Below are 16326 nucleotides of genomic sequence, written 5' to 3' on the forward strand. Positions count from 1 at the left end.
GAAACAAAAAACAGCAGAAGCACTAAAAGACATCCAAATAAATGAGCTCAAAAACTCTTATGAGCAGTGGAAAAAGTGCCTCGATAGGTGTGTTGCATCAAAAGGAGAGTACTTTGGAGGTAACTGAAGTTTAAACATGTAAGAATAAATACACAATATTTAATAAATCCTGGGAGTTTTAGGTCCCCCTCATATAGAGTTCAGTACTATCCAAGGTTTCAGACATCCATTGAGTGTCTTGGAACATATCCCCTGTGGATAAAGAAGGATTAATATAAATTGCTATTTTAGTACTATCTCTGTGTTCTTTTCTCCCAACCCCTTGTAATGTAATCATTGGAAAAATGAGTTGGCTTCCTTACATGATCTTATCTCCTATATAATTCTATCAATGTCACCAGCATCGCACATGTTCAGAAGAGTTCTCTAAGCTATTCATTCATTTCTTGAGTCAGAAGTCTAAAGCTATTAAGACTTTTTTTTTTTGGAGTCTCACTCTGTTGCCCAGACTGGAGTGCAGTGGCTGCTTCCAGTCACCGCAGCCTCGACCTGCTGGGCTCCGGCGATCCTTCCACCTCAGCCTTCCAAGTAGCCGGAATTACAGGCATGTGCTACCACACACAGCTGATTTTTTTATTTATTGTAGAGATGAAGTCTTGCTGCCCAGACGGGTCTCAAACCCACGGGCTCAGGCAATCCACTCACCTCAGCCTCCCAAAGGCATGGGATTACAGGCTGAGCCACCGAGCCCGGCTAAGACTTTTTTTAAAAAAAAAATTGTACCCTTAGACATCTCTCCTACACCAAATGTTGTTGTATATGATCCCTTCTTCCATTAACTATCATTAGATAGGAGACAATCTTAATGAGGCTTATAACAGTCTATCGTTGAAGCTTTCTCTTCCACTGCAATCAATTAGAGTGTGCAATTGATATTTAATAGGAAATCATGCCAGGCACTGTTCTAACAGTGCCAGTTAAGGAGAAAGACAAAATTCTTATTTTCATTGTTGAACATTGTAGCACAGAAAAAAAAAGAAAACAAGTAAATAAAACAAAAAAAATGAGGTAACAATAAGTCTATGAAAAAAATAAAACAGGCGATATGATGGACAATTTTAGATTTGTTTGTGTACATTATAAAAGTGAGGCAACTGAGTTCTTCTGAGACAACTGATCTGTGACCTGAATGACAAGAAGGAGGCAGTTATGGAAATAAATGGGAAGAGAGCATTCATTTTCTGAGGAAATTCCTGTCTTAGCTAAGGCAGGAATGAGCTTGGCATGTTCAGGAAACAGAAAGATAGTGTAAAGAGAGAGGGTTTTAAATGATGGCAAAAATGCAACCACGGGATAGATCACTTGAGGTCCTATAAGCAGGGTAATAAATTTGAGGTTGTTTTTTTTTTTTTTTGAGTTGGAGTCTCACTCTGTCGCCCAGGCTAGAATGCAGTGGCACTCTCATGGTCACCACTACCTTGACCTGCTAGGCTCAGGTGATTCTTCCACCTCAGCCTTCCAAGTAGCTGGAACCACAGGTGTGTGCCACCATGCACCCGGCTAATTTTTTGATTTATTGTAGAGATGAGGTCTCCCCAAGTTGCCCGGGCTGGTCTTGAACCTGTGGGCTCAGGCAATCCTCTCAACTCAGCCTCCCAAAGTGGTGGAATTAAAGGCATGAGCCACTGTGCCCAGCCTATTTGGGTTTTCTTTTAAGTGAGGTAGGAAGTTTTAGAAAGATTTTAAGCTTGTGATTTACATTTTATAATGTTGGTTCTGGCTGCTGTGTGGTTAGATTGTGAAGGGGCAAGAAAAAAATGAAGAAGCCCATCTAGGAGTCTCTTAAAGGAGTCTGGGCATGAGAAGATGGTGGCTTAAACCAGCGTGGTATAATGGTAAGTAGAAATGAACAGCTAGGAAAGGAGTTTTGAAAGAAGAAAGAATCGGATGGATGGAATGTGGGGGCAACAGAGAAGAAAAGAGAAGAATCAACTATGATTTCTAGGTGTTTGGTTTAAACAGATAAGCTGGTAAAAAATAAGAAAGGAGCAAATTAGTGGGAAGACAACCAAAATTTTTGTTTTGGCCATCAGTGGAATTGCGTATGACATACTAGAGGAAATATCATGTAGGTAGTCGGATATACATATGTGAAGCTCAGTGTCAAGATGAGAGATGATGTATAGCCTTGGGATTCAATGAAAACATTCAGGGAGAGTGTGTAGAGGAGAGAATAGAAGAGAAGGAAGGTAAGAGAAGAGGACCTACCAAGATTGAGAGATCAGGAGGAGAAGGAGTCTCTGAGTCACCAGGAGAAGCAGAGAAGTCCCTCTTCTTCACCACTAAGTTCCAGATTCCTATATACAAGGCCCGTTTTATAATTGCTCCCAGACCAACAAGACCTTCTTTTCCTGTGCTACTGTTTGTAGAAACTCTAGGATTTGCCTGTGAGCCACTGGTCCAATGTGCTTATTTGTTTTAAGAGGACACCTGTTTCAAGGGACTTCCTTCTTGTAAGTGCTACTTCTTGTGCTGCAAACCACCCACCAGTCATTTCTGAACTCAGCATACTGTTACCTGACTTCAGCATCTGGATATTCATGCTTTTCCCTGGGGGCACAAGTCCTATTATGCTTTTTTGTTTAGGGGGACATCTGTGTTTTGTTTTTGTTTTGAGCATTTCATGCCTGATTAAATTCCATCTTAGTAACTGAAGAGTTTCTTAAATATTTTAGGTAGAAAATCCGAGCACTTAGGTGTTCACTATTAGTATAAAATTCAGTAAATCCTCAAAGCCTGTTTGCCTTGTGTCCAAAAGTTATGTCAAAAGTTCTGGGAAAAAATTTAAGTGAATGTGTAAATTATACATGAAGACTAGGAGTTAGATCAGATCTCTTCATCATCCAGAGGACTTGTCAAATAGCTTTTATTCTCTCTAATTTGGTAAAGATTTTGTGTGAGAAAAATAAACCGCTAGCATCAATTTCATCATCTTTCTTTCTCCTGTTCAGTTCCTCTCTTTCAGTGTAAAAGTAATTGTTAAAACCAACCATTGTCTACATACAATTGGTACTTAGTATTTGTGAGACTTTTTGGCATGAATCATCTACCATACCAGGCATCTCTAGAAGGAATAGTCATCCTAATGTCATCGTTTTACTTAGAACAACGTTGCTAGAAGAAAGTGTCCACCCTCCTCATCCTCCTCAAAGAATGTGGGTACCCACTTGGGGCATGCAAAATAAAACAATGGCGACAGCCTGGGCAACATAGTGGGACCTTATCCCTACAAAAGTATTTTAAAATTATCCAGGATTTGTGATGTGCACCTGTCATCCCAGCTACTTGAGAAACTAGGGTGGAAGGATAACCTGAGTACAGGAGCTCAAGGCTATAGTAAGTCATAATCATGCTGCTGCATTCCAGTCAGGGTGACAGAGTGAGAACCTTACTCAAACAAGACAAAGCAAAACAAAAACAATGGAGAGCAAGAAGAAAATATTGAACTTTACATTTATATTTATTTTGTATCAAAAATTATGGGGGATTAATTTTTGCTAATAATTAAATGTACCACCTACCACGGTTATTCTCACTTGTTCTGGAAGTCAAACAGTATGGAAGGTAGCTTTAGTAGGGAGTAGCAGCAAAACCCTTTCATTCCCTTTCTAAGCATTATTCTACACCACAGTTCATGTGCTGCACAGAATGTCGTTAATGTAGCTAAATTTTATAAAATAAGATATTTGAAATAATAGAAACTTTGCAATATTTTGTAATAAGACAAGGGCTGATCATGAAAGTTTTTAGTAATCAGTTCCCTGGTTATCTTGTAGAAAGGATTGTCCAGCTAAAAGCCCAGTACACTTAACTTTTTAAAAATTTGACAAGTATTCCCAGTATGCTGCTCTTTCCATGAGTACAAGTTACTGCCAGATATTTTTAAAAAATACTACTCTTAATCATTCTTTCAAGGTAAATCATAAAGGGGAAAGTGACTGCTATTCAAAATTCATTTGTGCTATGGAGAGGGCATTTTTAAGTTAAAAACATGGAAATGTTCTATTTTTATCTAGCTTTGTTACTGAAAATAATTTAAATGTAGAAATCTTAATATTTGTATACTTAAAAACTTGGAAATAGAGTTTTAAAAACTGTTTTTAAAGATTGTCCAAATGAGCCGGCACAGTGGCTCACACATGTAACCCCAACACTTTGGGAGGCTGAGGCAAGAGAATTACTGGAGCCTGGGTGTTCAACACCAGCCTGGACAACATCGCAAGACCTCCTCTCTACAAAAAATAAGAAAATTAGCCAACGTTGTGGCTAGCAACTGTATTCCCAGCTAGGAGACTGAGACAGAAGGACTGCATGAGCCCAGGAGTTCGAGGCTACAGTGAGCTATGATCCTGCCACTGCACTCCAACCTGGGTGACAGAATGAGACCCACAACCCAAAAAAAAAAAGATTGTCCAAATGAATCGTTTCAATGGGTTTTGAACCCATTTCTTCAAAATACAATAACTTTTGATTAGTTTGCAGGAACATTGGAGTTGCCATACATTTAGTAGCTGAATTTCATTAAAATTCTTTGTATAATTGGGGATGAGACTGAAAAATGAGAATCATGATTTAGCAAGCACAGCTAGTGGTACATGCCTTCCATCTCACTGTGCTTATTTTTGTGATATTGTTCTTTCAGGTAAAATAACCATTAAGACCAATATGGAAATAAACCAAATTTAGAACCAGATTTGTGAACATCTATATCACAAGGTGTTAAACCAAGATTTTTTTAACTGATAGACAATTTTTAACCAAATTTTTCTAACCAGAAACGGCAAAATGGTAGTTAAACTATTGATTAAAAATTAAAATAATTTGAAAACTATTATTTAGTTTATCTGTCTCTCATTCTTAATTTTTGTTTTTGTTTGTTTTACAAAGTACCCATTACAGAAAGGTGTTATTAAATATATATATAAAACTAACAATTATTTAATTATAATATTTGAAGAGTATTCAAAATTTTTTATTTAGGGATATACGATCAGAAAGACATTTGAATGACTTTTAGTGTTTCTGCCGTTTTTGTTCCATCTCTACCACATTGGCAAAATGTTTCCCTCTGAGGACTTTTTTATCTGGGGAAACAAACAAAAAGTTGCTCAGGGTAAGATCGGGTAAATAGGGAGGATGGAGCATGGGGGTTATGCCATTTTTGGTCAAAAACTGTTGAACACTCAGTGTGGCATGGGTAGGTGTACTTGTAAATCAACCACCATGCAATGGGCAAATGCACTGAAAGAGTCTTCAAAAAAAAATTCACTGACACCAAATGGAGCCTCTTACAACCACAGTACAGTGATGGTACAGTGATGCCAATAGGTTCCTAGAACACTTACCTAGCTGGGGAAGCCTGTATTACAAGGGGCCTGCCTTCCAAAAGATAATTCCAGGTTCTTTTGAGTCCTCCCTATATGTGCATAAGCAATCACCTACTAGTTCTTCTTGAAACTCTAAATCTCGCTTCTTTTCCCAGTATTCACAAAAATTATTCTTGCCAAATCACCAGCATTCTTCACATTGCATCCAGTCACTGAACTCAGAACTCTTTTAGCCTGAACTCCTACACTCTCTCCCAAATCCACTTCATCAGCAAGCCCCAGACTTTCTACCTCTAGACTTATCCTCTTGCCTTTCTCCTTCTCCATCACAACTACCCTGGTGCAGCAGCAGCCTCTCTCAGCCTGATCACTGCCACAACCTCCTAGAAACTTGCCTCATTTCCACTTATTTCCACAGCAGCCAAAGTGATCTTTCCAGATCGCAAATCAGTCTTTGTAACTCCTCTGCTGAAAACCTTTCAGTGCTGTCAGTATTTGAAATACAATTCAAATTCTGAATCATGGCCTATAAGACTCTGATGGGAATGTAAGGGTAATATTTATCCCCCCTCTCCAGGTATTTCATAGAGAGGAGAGTACTTTCTCTCCACTGGAAAAGTCACAAAAACACTCCTAGTATCTCTCTCAGAAACTTCCTCTGCTCCTGCTGGAGACCAGCTCCAGCCTGGTTCAGGGTACCCCAAAGATGGAGATGGTGTCGGCAATTGGGGGGAAGAGGAAAGAGAGAAAGAGAGAGAGACAGAGAGAGAAAGAAAGAGACTGGACCCTTGTCTAGTGCAGAAGCCGTTTAATGGGAATTACAACTGGTCTTTTATACAGTCGGGTGTGTGAGGGGCGTTCCCCACCCACCGGATGTTCTTTCAGGTATAATCCCATAACCTAATCGATGAAACCTTAATCCATTTATTGAGCTTCAATAAATCCTAAGATCATGACCCAGAAGCCTGTGACCAATACTAAGGCTCTTAGATGTGACCCGAGTTTGAATTATAAGTAGTGTGAAAGCCAAAACTGCAGTTTGTGGAAGAATGGGAGCAATGAGCTTCTAAAGTTAACTTGTGTTCGTCCTGGTCTCAGAGTTTTTATGTTTTGAGTTCACAGGAGCTTAATCTGGTTAGTGCTGAGTAGAAAGGGGGAGGAAATGGGGTCAATAGCTCCTGAACGCATCCTAGTGGTCTCGAAGTCAACAGCCCTTCCTGATCCCTAACGCTCAGTGGGCTTCCATGGCCGGCTCCCAACATCCTCCCATCCCTTAGCACTTCTTTCTTCCCCTGAAGGGAAAAGAGAATTATCTCAATGGTGAGACAGGAAACAGAAACTGGGCATGTGTGACTCAGACACTTTTGGGCTTTTTTAGAGGGGCTTAATTCTCCTCTGCCAGTTACTTACTAGCCTGTCCCTTGGGGAAAAGCTTGCAGTTGAGCTCTGTTTGGGACAATAGGAAGTAAATTTATTCAAGAGATGGCAGTGGAAGGAGGACTAGGAAGCCCATTTGGCTGCTGTTCTCCAATCCCCAGAATCATAAATAAATAAACAAACAAACAACAAACAAGCATTAATAAATAATCAGTAATAAAATAAAAACTGCTATTTTGATCTTCATCTGCTGACTCTGGACATCTCCCATTTGGTTCTACATTCTACAGTAACACAGAGGGCTTTTATTTACAGGTGCCCACCAAAGTCTCAACTTCCACATTATTTGACTTTTCACTACCTCAGTGACTTCATTTTTTGCTGCCCTCCACTGTTTACCAGGCTCCAATGACTCTGACTTTCTTTCACCCCTTTAGGAGCCACAGTTTTCCTGCTGAACTTCACACTCGCAGCTCCCTCTACCTAAAAGGTTCCTCCTCAGGCTTTTTACATGATTGGCTTTTCTTATCTTCAGGTCTTAAATTAATCATCAAGCTCCAAGAGTGGCCTTCTCACACTATGTTCAATAAAGCTGATCCCCCACTGCCATTTTTGCCTGTCCCAGTTCCTTGTCTTCTTTCCCCACAGTACTCATCACATCTTTATGTGAAGTTTGTTTATTTATTTGCTTGTTTGCTCTCCTCACTCAAGTGTTCTCAGTAAGGCAACGGGTCTTTTTTGTTCACTATTGTATCTTCAGGGCTTAAATCATAGTAGGCTACTAATAAGTCATTGCTGAATTAATGAATGATTACATGGAACTGGCAACAAATAATTTCTGGCTTGCTGACCTGATAATTATAAAGTGCTTATTTCAATTAATTTCCATGTTAATTTTTCACTATTCCCATAATAGTGTTGTTCCCACAAAAGAAGAAATTGTTTTTCCTTTTTCATAAAATGGTGCAAATGCCTTAGAGAGATGTTTAGTTCAAGTATACAGGGATTGACTTGATGTTTATTGAACATTACACATATAGAACTTTTATTAGGCTCTAGGAAGGAAAAAAGTACATAAAAAAGGAATTTATGGCACATTTGAAAAAACAAATATGTATATCAATGAAGCAATTAAAGCACATATAAAATAAAAAATAAGAAAAACTAATTTTCCAATATGGTTAGAGAACTATTAATAAATTTATCAAGTAAACTTACATATACATATCACACATGTATCATCTATACATATAGGATTTACTAATTTTCAAAGATTCAATGGAATAAAATAAATTGAATATGAACTACTGGGGTAAGCAAAATAATACCCTATCCCACGCCCTCAAGTTGTTCACATCCATGCTCTAACTCCTGGAACCTCTGAATATGCAGGGAATTTGTAGATGTGATTAAATTAAGCATCATGAGATGAGGATATTTTCCTGGATTATCTGAGTGAATTCAGTATAATCACAATGGTCCTTATATCGGAAAGAGGCAGGAAGTGGAAGACGGAGATGTAGTGACAGAAGCACAGGTCGAGTAATGTGATTGCTGGATGGAGAGGGGATACAAGCAAAGGAATGCAAGCAGCCTCTAGAAGCTGGAAAGGGCAAGGAACCAGATTCTCCCCCAGTGCTCTAGAAAAGAACGCAGTCCTGTCCACACCTTGAATTCAGCCCAGCGAGACCCATTTTGGACGTCAGGCCTCCGGAACTATAAAATAATAAATTTGTGCTGTTTGAAGCCACTAAATTGGTGGCAATTTGTTACAGCAGCCATTGGAAACCAACACAACTACATTAAGTGGACTTTATTCAGCCTTTAGTACTTCAGAATCTTATAGCCCCTGATGATCATCAGGATCATCATGATGAGAATCAGTTATTAGTGAACTGTAGGTAAGTAGTCATGCTAGTTAATGAGGCTTTTCTATCCAGAAGGCTGAATAAGCTAGCTTTCATTACAGAAGCTTTATAAGCACTAAGAATTACTTAATCAGGCCGGGATGAAATTAGATTAGAAAATGTTTCCTAAAGGAAGTGAGTCTTTAGGTGAACTTTCAAGTAGATAAAGGAGGACCCCTGAAAATGAGATGGTGGAGACTTCAAGAGGATCTGGACAAACCTTAAGAGTAGGGAAAATGGGTAATAACTTGAGCTACATATAAGTACAAGAAAGAAGCAAGATAATCTCATCAGATTTCCGTTTTGAATTACAGTTTAACCTTGAACATTTTAGGGTTTAAGGGCACCATCCCCCCTGACCCCTGCATAGTTGCAAACCCATGTGTAACTTTTGACTCTTCTCAACTTAACTACTGATAGCCTATGTTGACTGGAAGCCTCACTGATAACACTTTGTGTGTTATATTTATTATATACTGCATTATTTCAGTAAAGTAAACTAAAGAAAAAGTTATTAAGAAAAGCACAAGGAAGGGAAAATATATTTACTATTCACTAAGTGGAAGTGGGTGTTTGTAAAGGTTTTTATCCTTGTCATCTTCGTGTTGAGTAGGCTGAGGAAAGGAGGAAGAGGAGGGGTTGGTTTTAGGGATGGCAGAGATGGAAGAAAACCCACGTAAAGGCGGACCTGCATAAACATGAACCCACCCAGTTCAATGGTCAACTAAACTTTAATCTAAATGACCAGTCTTAAGATGTTTATATATATTTCACAAAACTTTGGAAAGGATGATTATGAGCCTACTGGCATAGATTACTTGATTAGCTTCCTATCACTCTAAAACGGAAAGTATTTCTAGATAGAAACTGAACCAGGCAGGTAACCTTGCCAGTGTGAAAAAGTAGGTAAGAGAATACAGACATCTCTTTCTCTTGGAATGTCATAGTGAAGGTGAGCTTAGGTGTGAAGCACAAATTTACATGAGGCAGTGCCATGAAATGGAAAGAGCATGGATTTAGAAATGAAACCAACCCTGTTCAAATTCCAACTCAATTTTGTATTGGTCATGTGACATTAGGTGAATGAATTAAAATATTTTGATTCTCCATTTGTGTATCTGTAGCATACCTAACTTAGTTAGTATATTATACTAACTTAGGTTAATATAAGGTGACACTTTCTGACACATAAGTAGTTCCAAGAGCATCAAAGACTAATTTCTGCTATTTCTCAGTTTTGTCTAAAGTCAGTCCAGGGCAGGAAGAATGGAATGTTTTAAGACTTGAAGCCTTTCTTTAGTGAGTCTATGAGCATGTGTGCATGTGGGTGGGTAGGGTGGAGAGTGGAGAGTAGAGATAATTTTAGGTAGTAGAACTAAATGCCTTTCCCAGAGACGAACTCCATGAGAAAGATATTCCTTGCATTTGCAAGACAGTTCATGGTGTCTTTCCTTGACAAACGAATATGATAATTCACAGTTTTTACAAAGAGGAAATCTGAGTGTCAAAGACAAAGTGAACTTCTTGGAAAGACAAAATTAACAGCTACAAAAGTAGTTAGTTATAGAACGGGACTCAACATTCTTGTTTCTTGTGCTCTCTTTCTCTTTATGGCAATGTTGTCAGCCATCAGGTTTCTTGGTGTTCTCAAGTCACCTATTTATTTTACTTTGGCACAATTTTCTTATATTATGAAACATGGAAGAGAAAATGAGGTGAGAAAATGCAGTAAGGCTTCCTTGAACTGAGATTTCATCCTTCTCTGAGCTAATATGGTCCTAAAAAACCCTTTAAGAACAGAGTTGGTCAGAATGATAAAGTCAATTAAAATAGGCTAAATAATATTTCAGGAATAACTGAACTTATGTCTTAATCAAAAATAGCTTCATTAAGCATCCATAATAAAGTGATATGATAGCAATGCAGAGATTCTTTTACACCTATACACTTCAGAGAAACGGGAGCAAAGAAATATATTTTAAAGGCACGAAATTCTTGATTCAAATAAAGATATTTTATAACATTGTATATTTTATAATTTGTTGAGGTCACACACAATACAATACATTTTTCTACATATCATTGCTTTGAAGATTTGAGCCAGAGAGGCTTGAATTTTACTTCTGCTTCTTTTACTTATTAGTTGTAGGTCCTAAATTAAACTATTTATATTTCATTATGTCTGTAGGTCAAATAGTTTAACTTAGGACCTACAGCTGCGATAATAATCCCTCACATATAGTGCTGTTTTGTTATTTCAAATAAATAGTAATACACAACCTCTATCAATCACCAAACCAATAGCACTTCCTTCATATTTCTCAAGAGTGTCCATTGCTCTCTAACCCCACTGCTTTTAGTTCAGCTCACGCCTGGAGTATTACAAGTCTCCTAACAATCTGTCAGCCTCCAGTCTAGTTCCCATTCTCAGCCATTTTCTACTTTGCAACCACTAAATATACATTTCACAATGCCACTTTCAAACTTAACACCCTTTAGCAGCTCCCTGCTGCCCTCAGGATAATGTCCAATACTTTAACCCAGGCATCAAGGCTTCACAACATTTGATCCCTCTAACTTGTCTACTGACCTTCTCTCTTTCCCCACATCTTTGCATGCCTCACCCCAGCCAAAAACAACTGCTTGCTGGGTCCTCAAAAATTCAAATTCTTGCCTCCAGGCCTGTGTACATACAGCCTTCTGCCTTGTTCTTTTCATCCTTGAGTCCCTGCTTAGATAGCATCTTCTCCAGGAGGCTTTCTGTGATAGATGGGATTAAGTACTCTATCTCTATTCTTCCACACAATCCCACTGTGGTGGTTGTAGCACTTTATTTTAACTATATACTTGTCTGTCTCTACCATGCCACTCCTTGAGGGCCAAAACTGTGTTGTATTCTCTCTGTGTACCCAATTTCTAGACAGAATGACATAAACTCTCAATGTTACTTAAATTACAATAATAACTGAAATTACAGTATTAAATTACAATAAATATTACTTTCTTTAACACATTACTTCTTGTCCTCTCGATACTGTTTTCACTGTTATTCCATTTCTCAGAAACTTTCAATAGCTTCATTTTCTAATTTATCAAGTTTAAATCTTGCTGCCTGTTTTTTTTTCAGTCCTTTTTGATCTGTTCTTCATACCAAATTTCTTTTCTTTTCTTTCTTTCCTTTTTTTTTTCTTTCTTTTAGAGACAGGGTCTTGTTCTGTCACTCAGGCTGGAGTGCAATGTCAGGATCATTGCTTACTGCAGCCTTGAACTCTTTAACCCAGGCATCAAGGCTCCACAACATTTGATCCCTCTAACTTGTCTACTGACCTTCTCTCTTTCCTCACATCTTTGCATGCCTCACCCCAGTCAAAATCTTCCTGCCTTCCAAGTAGCTGGAACAACCAGCAAGTGCCACCATGCCCAGCTAATTTTTTATTTTTTGTAAATATGAGGTCTCTCTCTGTTTCCCAGACTGGTCTCAAACTCCTGGTCTCAAGCAACCTCATGCTTTGGTCTCCCAAAATACTGGGATTAAAGGCATGAGCCACCCTCCTAAGTTTCTAATCTTATTTTCCAATATACTCCAATATGTACCCTTTTCAATGGCCTTATGCAGATGGTATGTCCATTCCTTAGCTCATGCTATTTCCCTCTTCCCATTACCTCTTCAAAAATTCTATCCATATTTCAAGTACTCTTTCTGTAGGAAACCATCTTTGACTTCTTTGACTAATTTTTTTTATATGTTAGCACTCACAGATTCAGAAGATTTTCAAATAGGAAGAGATTTGTAAATAGACTGATCTTACTTTCTTGTTTTATATGACATGCACCTATAGATATTTCTTATAGCACCTAACAAGTGCCAACCTCAGATGAGATGCCCAATAACTACTTGATTGATTTTTAAAGTGTTGTGTCCCATCTTTAAAAAATGTATGTAATCTAGATCTATAGTTGTCTGAAATATGTAGACACTAGTTTGAGATGACAGTCTAGTAAGAAATTTAGATTTCACATTTAGAAAATGGCTAGTATATTAAGCAAATGATGGTGGGGGGACAAAAGGTAAGTGGGGTTAAGATATTTCAGTTGTTCACCCTGAACCAACCTGGCCTTATCGATGGAATCATTTAAAAATAAAAAGTTTAGGCAGAAGACCGCACTGCCAAATCACTGCAAAATTCAGCTAACTACTCCTGTGAAATTCCCCTAAATGATATTCAGAACATCATGGCAAAGAAGAGGTAGTTTCCTATTATTCTTTTAAAGAACATTCTCCCTTCTCTTTCCACTTTTTGCACTGCCCCGCCCAGTACATTTTCTTTAAAGAATTTAAATCACCTTCTAACCTCTTTAGGGTTACAAGCATCAATGAGGTAAACTGTTATAAACCTTGCAAAATGTACTGCTTCTGATCTTTTCTAATAGACATTTTCCTTGATACTACCCCCCATAACAGCCATTTAGCTAACCATAAGCCAGTTTTCAACACAACCTGCTATTCAAATCAATCTGTGACACTTTATATTTTCTGGATCAAATTTGAAAACCTCTGCACTGGACTAGAATTTCCTCATTTGTTTTGTAGCAGGCCCAGTGAAATCCTGAACATTGCTTAATCTACATAATGGGTACTAGTAGATTGATTTTGGAAGAATCTCTTGACATCAGGGGAATATTTTCTGTGATCAGTGAGCAGAAGTATTATCAAAACAACTTTTCAATGTCAGTTTTTTGAGGGTAGGGGCAGTAGTTTGATTTTTAAAACATTCCTAGTGCATATCATAGTGCCTGCTACATAGTAGGTACTTAGTAGATCTCTATGAACTGAATAAGTGAATATATTAGTTTAAAGACTTTACCCAGCAGAGTACTCATAGTTTAAGACAGATACAACACAGTTATCATTATAAATATTTATTGAATAACTAACTTTACTTGGTGAGACATTAGAGCTTACAAAGAATATTATCATTCTTGCTGTCTTTCAGGTTAAAAATCTCTGAAAATACTTTCATTGATACAACAGATTTTTATTAAGCACTTGCTATATGCTATCATTATTTAGGTCTTGAGCATATAATGGCAAATGAAATGGACAAAAATTCCTTCCCTTGGGAATTTACATTTAAATGTGAATGACAGCCAAAAAGCAAAATATTATCTTAGCGCTAAAGAAAAAATAAAGTATGGAACTGGGGATATGAAGTGAAAAGGGGTGTTGACATTTTAGATGACTAGGGAATACCTCATACATCAACTTTTGAATAAAGGAAGAAAGTAAAGACATGAAAAAAGTTACATTTCTATAATAGGACAAGAAAGGGGATGGCAGGGGAGGTAGTGTTGTGCGCAAGAAGTAGGCGTTATACCAGTCCATAAATTTCCACTTCTGCATGTAGCAGTCAGCATTGGTTCTCACTGTGGCTACACACCAATGCATTGGAACTCAGTGTATATACTATGTCTAAAAATCCCTGTGGTTTTAATTGGCAGGAATGCTCAGGGGATGGCTTGTCAATTCAAGCAGAATAAAAAAGACACTTAAACTAGTGTCAAGTGGGAGGTGACAAAGCCACTTCAGCTGCTTTCGCTGATTTCAGTTTATACAACCAAGTGAAAGATAGATGTTCTATGAAATTACTGTAATATATAATTAGAAAAGGAAGTAGCAGGAAAAGTAAAGCAAGTGAACTTGAAAATCTGGAAAACAGTAATGAAGGTTAAGGAAAGAGAAAGAGGGGTAAACTATAATAAGCAGCAATATCAAGGTCCAGTTGGTCTTCAGGAGATATAAGAAAATGAATGTGGAAATTTATGGACTGGTATGGAGCTTGAATTGTTGTCATGGGTGAATTGTGCCTCCCTTTCCAATTTATATGATGAAGTTCTAACCCCCAGTACCTCAGATGTGACCTTATTTGGAAATAGGATCATTGCAGATATAATGAGGTCACACGGAAGTAGGGTTGGTCCCTAAATCTGATATGACTGTCCTTATAAAAAGGCAGCGGGGATTAGAACACACAAGCACACAGGGAGAACAACCATGTGAAGACCGGTGTCATGCTGCCACAAGCCAAGGAACTACCAGAAGCTAGGAGAGGCCTGGAAGAGTCTTCCTCAGTGTTTTCAGTGTTGATTTCTGACATCTGGCTTCCAGAATTGTGATACAATAATTTCTGATGTTCTATGCCACTTAGTTTGTGGTAGGTACAACAGCCCTAGGATGCTAATTCAATGTGTAGGATATTTTGAGGCAAACAGGAAGAGCATCCTTGTAATTAGAGAAGAGTGAGGTACCTGATTGTCTTGTGCATCAGAAAAGCCCAATTTTTTTTTACTTCAGTAGTCAAATTGTATTTTCCTATATTCTTTTAAATTATCGTTTTATTTTTGTTTTAGAAAAATCACATAAAATCTGCTCTTTGCTTAACAAATTGCAGGCCCCTTCCTGAGTTGTGTGCTTATAACATTAGTCATACAAACAGAAGCTGATCTGACTGTGAGAATGGGTCACGGATTTAAAAAAGAACAAGACTTGAGTTCTCAACACTGGATTGAAAGGGCAATAGTTGAAAGGGGAAAGAAACCTCGATGCAGCTGTCTTCCTCTCGCATGTTGTAGTGCTGAACCCCGCTCGCTCTCCTGCAGGAATGCGGTCACTGTGGCCTCGGGAGAGCGACCAGAGTCCTCACCCCCATCACAGAGGCGTCGGGGCAGGACTAAGGTGCAGAGAAATCTGTTTCCTCCAGCCTCCTCCCCTAGGGCAGAGTACCGAAAACTAGCCGTGGTCTCGCGCATGCCCGGTCGAAAGGGCGCTCCGAAGAGGGAGCGCCCCGGCCCCAGTTCTCCCCGCGGCCAAGCACGGAGCTTCCGCCGGGGGAGACAGGCGGTGCCGCAGCCGACCCAGTAGACTTTCATCTTCAGGTCTGGGGAACGGCGTTCCTCCCCCGTTCCAAGGAGTGGGGTGGGGCCCGACAGCACACTCGTTAAAGGACCTTCCCAGCGTCCTGCGGGGGACAGATGGCTGCGCTCCTCCGGGAAAGTGAGCGACACGCTCCCAGGAAATCCCTGGTCAGTCCCCCAGCTCCGCTGTCACCAGCCACAGCCAGGACAACCTTACCTGTCCCAGTGACATGCCTGCTACTAAGCGACCCCCGGGCGGTTACCCCCCGCCCTCTGCCCCGCTGGCGTCCTCAGCTGTCCCCAAGAGGCGCTGGGCTAATCGTCTCCACGCCCCTTCCAGCTCCATCTCGGGCGCCCGCCTTGCTCTCCACCACCCCTCCCGGCTCGGAGGGCCCCCAGCGTCTTCTCTGGGCAATTCCCGCCAGTGCAGCCGGGTTGTCCAGTCCAGACGACCGCCCGAGTTCCGAGTGTGAGTCGGCGGGGCCGGGATGGCAAAGCAAGCCCGGGCTCAGCCTCCCGGCCCACCCTCCGCCCCTCCGCCCCTCCGCCCCTCCGCCCCTCCGCCCCTCCGCCCCTCCGCCCCTCCGCCCCTCCGCCCCTCCAACGGCTGCCATCAACCGCCTCCGCGGTGGCTGCAGCCGGTTCGCAAACACACACCTATCCGCACGTTCAGCCCCACTCGCCACCGGGGGGTGGGGTAGGGGAGGGGGCGGGGGCGGTGGCACGCAGGCACTGAGCATGCG

Source organism: Carlito syrichta, unplaced genomic scaffold (assembly GCF_000164805.1).
Source record: "Carlito syrichta isolate Samal-C Ts95f unplaced genomic scaffold, Tarsius_syrichta-2.0.1 Scaffold309239, whole genome shotgun sequence".
In the NCBI taxonomy this organism is placed as follows: Eukaryota; Metazoa; Chordata; class Mammalia; order Primates; family Tarsiidae; genus Carlito; species Carlito syrichta.